Raw genomic sequence first — 4,198 nt, forward strand, 5'->3', positions numbered from 1 at the left:
TTGAGATTATAATCAGTATTTTTGTCCTTGAAACACAATAAATCCTTTATTGCTTATAAGAATAAATATTTAAAAACAGTATTCAAAGTCAGAACTATCTAGTAACTGCATTGACCCAAATTTGTGTTTTTAATTACCTTTTAATAGTGAATTTATAAAAATCATTTATCCTATTTGATCTTCTAAATGAATTTTATTATAATGTAGAAGAGTCATCTCTGATCTCTTGCTCTTGTCCTAACTTCTACTCATCCATCCTTGGCAATTTACATAACATACTAAGTCAAATTAATAAGTCAGAAACTGGGTTTGCTTTGGTTGTGTCTCTTTTCTGAATGTCCTCTTTAGCAGGGTGAAGAAAAACCCTCAAGATTTCAACTATTCAGTTTCCCAGCAACTGAATAATTCACTATGTAGTAGAAGGGATTTTGCAGATATAAATAAGGTATTAGTATCTTTGTACATCCGTATGTCTGAACAACTTTGGAGTTGTGTATCTGACACTCATTCATCAATAAAACAGAAAGAATAAAAAAAAGAAAAAGAAAATAACCTGGTCAATAACAATAAAATAAAATAATTTGGTCTAAAGTGATAAATAAGGAATTGAGATAACAATTCCATCTGTTATCATCCAGATGGTTGTGATGTGACCCAACACAGAGTTGGGTGAGTTGAGTGTGGTGAAGGGAGACCACAACAGGAGCAAAGAGAAGGTACAGAATCAGCGGTGAGGGTGCTGTTGGACTCACACCAAGGCTGGCTGACAACCAGTAAAATGGACAGGCAAGAAATGAACTGCTCTCTGACGCCTCCACATGCAACCATCTTTGCTCACACTTCTTTTAGTGCCCCAAGCTTAATTCAGACATGCTTTTCCTAAAATCCATTGAAACACATTTGTGTTGTTTTTAAGTCACTCTGTAGTAATGAGTTCCAGCACCTATAGTAAGTGAATATGGGGTCTCCCCTATAAGATTAAGAACTTGCAAACCCCTATTTATTATTCTAATTCTTACCTATGGCCTTTATTTACAGAGTGCCAGGCTGTGGGGCAGGTGAGAGCCCTCCCCACCCCAAGGGACCCAGCTTTGCAGTGGCTTTGCGACCGTGTGACACATCATGGACACATCCTACCGATTTTCCATGGTTACTACACCTATATGATGGGGTTCAGACTATGCATCTCAGAGAGACCAGCAAGGTACCGAGAGTATCCCACCCACACAGGCAGAGCCTGGCAAGCTCACCGTGGCATATTCGATATGTCACCTGTAATGACAACAGGTCTCATTCCCCTGACCCTGAAAGAGCCTCTAATCATTGGGAAAAGAGGAATAAGAAGAGGCTGTTAAAATCTCAGGGCTGAGATGAATGAAGACATTACTGTTGCCCATTCTAGTAATTTGACGATCAACGGGATGACAGTGATACAGTGACACAGTGATTAGAGAGACTAGCCACAGGAAGAAAGAGATTCTTAGCTGTATGTCAAACAGAACATAGCAAAACATGTTAAGACCACCCAAAGAGTCAGATTTTCTTCACATCATGTTAACTAATATATATATATATATATAAAATTTTTTTTACCATATCAAGAAGTGCCGAAGGCATTGTCCTGACTTTAAGCTCAGGAATCACTTAGGAGAATGTTTGTAGTACCAGGTATCAAACCAGGGTATGCCTTGAGCGAGGCAAGTGCCATGCCTATGTTATCTCTACAGCCCCTTTCCTCCTTAATGTCACTATTCCATCTCAGAATGACTAACTTTATGAATTAAATGAAAAAGAACATGTGAAACTCATAGCAGCCAGCCATGAATGATGAGGTCTCAATTTCTTGTGCTCATCACTGAAATGTGTAGCACTAAGATAACTCCAGAATTATCCAATAGTTAAAAAAATGTAGTGAGACAATTAATAAATATGGTGATCTCCCAATTAGCAATAATCGCGCCTCGGATAAACCTCATTGGCTACGATACTGCCACTGTTTTTAGACAAATACTCATATTGAATTATATAATAGTTAAGCCAGTATATATATATATACATATATCACGATCACGACCACCCTGTTGTTCGTCGATTGCCTCGAGCAGGTGCCAGTAACGTCTTCTTCGTCCTAGCCCTGAGATTTTTTTTTTTAAAGTGCCATATTCAAGGCTTTTTCAGGGTTAGGAGAATAAATATATATATATATATACATATATACACATATATATAACTTATGACTAATTAGTATGCTTTTTATACAGGGTTAGTTTGTCATATATATTGAGGATAAGTAGCAAAAAAAATCCAGGGTTTAAAAAATAAATAAATAAATAAAAATAAAAAAAAATCCAGGGTTTGAAGGAGTAACTTCTTTATGAGTAATTGCTTTTTGATATGGTGTAATGTTTTCAAAAACTTCAAGGCAGGTATCATGAAGTACCATTGAAGAAAACAACTTACAACTTACAGGAAAGCTGTATGGTTTAGAAAAAAATCTGAGAAGGGACATTTTATGTGTACAGAGAGATAATTGGTCATGTTTTGTGAGAAATAATCACGTGAGAACTAGTGTTTCTGAATAGAGAAAACCTGTGGTACAGAGAGAGGGGGAGCATTCCCAGGTATGTGACATCTTGAATATAACGGCTTCTAGATTGAAATCTATCTGTAACATTAGTTTATTATTGGTCTCATTGTCCTGCAATTCTCTTAAAAGATATTCACATGTTTCTCATCAAAGAAATAGAAATATGACACGTGAAAAACTTTATTGTAAAAGATAATTTTCAAGTTAAATTCCTTTTCAGGCAATCCTGAAAGGGATACGATAGCCTTTCCCTATAGAAAGGTCGATTGTCTTTCCACTTGTTAGTGAGTTTTCTTGATCAAGATAATGTGATCTCCTTTAGCAGTCTTCTTAGGATCATATATACCAGCTAATCGTTTCATCTATTCAATGTCAATTGATCAATGCAGCAATGTGACCGTGTCCATTTGACTACAAACCCTGTCATTGTTGTTTTTGTTTCAATTAGGATTATTTTCATCATTAATCTTAATTTTAAAATGCACCATCTTGTTTTACTCTTAAGATATAAACTTTGGTATTATTTACCGATATCATTTACCAATAGCACACTGTCTACTATTTAAGATTCAATGGTTGTAAAAATGCTTTTTGAAAAATCACAGTGAATGTAAATAGACTGGTATCTTTTCCTCTAGAAGCCAACGACTTTTGCAGTCTATAAAAGGATAAGTTGTTTTAGAGTGTCAAATCTAGGATGATTGCACTTTCTTAGATAATAATTCATATTTGTATATTACTATGAGCAAATGGTAATATTAGAATATGTTCTTTCAATGAGAGGTTTAGCAACTTCTCCTGATTCTTTTTTGGATAGAACTATTTCTTTTAATCTGGAGTTTAATATGTTTTTCTTTATCTGTATATGAATTAAAATATGTTGATATTACTGCCTTGTTAGACAGTCTAAATCTGTTGATCAAGACTCCATTTGACATAGTATAATACCAGTAAACTTACTACTATAAAGTTATATTGTTTATCAATCATACTTTGAATTTATGATCTTGCTTTTGGAACTACATATGTGAAATTTAATAATTTCTATTCTTATTCTACTTAATATCTTATCTTTATTTCATTCCATGACTGCTGAAAATAAATATCTTCTAATTCCTTGCTGAGTCTATTAATCCTCATACTTTTGTTGATGCTAATTTAATTTAATTTGAATTTTAAAATATTCTGTTTGCTCTCTTAATTTATTTCTTTTAGATAGAAGTGTGTTTTTTAGGTCATAAAAATGATCATTTGTTTAAAGATTATAGTCACAATATTAAGAATCAGATGTGTTAAAATTATCAAAACCATTTCTATATTAAATGTAAATGTTTCATCTTAAGAATTCTAATGTTTTAAGTATTAAATATGTTTTAAAGCGGTAATAAAAGCTCAGACACTTTAGAAATTGAAGCAAACTAAAATGTCAAATTGAGGATTTTCTAAAGATGACTTTTAAGACATTGTTTAAAATGACTATTTATATGTTTTTATTTAAAATGTCTAATATAAAGAGAAAGTGCAGTGGTGATTTTCACAACCAGAAATGAGTCTCCATGAAGGTGATGGTTTTTGTTAGAAAAGTATTGTGAAGAATAAATAGTTTATGGG

General features: G+C 33.3%; 1 pseudogene; it reads right to left on the bottom strand.

Annotated features, from left to right (window-relative positions):
* Positions 1-1,878: 1,878 nt before the first annotated feature.
* LOC130019585 (uncharacterized) lies at positions 1,879-2,005 on the bottom strand (annotated as a pseudogene).
* Positions 2,006-4,198: the final 2,193 nt, after the last annotated feature.

This window comes from Sorex fumeus, unplaced genomic scaffold, assembly GCF_029834395.1.
Source record: "Sorex fumeus unplaced genomic scaffold, SorFum_2.1 ptg000008l, whole genome shotgun sequence".
NCBI lineage: Eukaryota > Metazoa > Chordata > Mammalia > Eulipotyphla > Soricidae > Sorex > Sorex fumeus.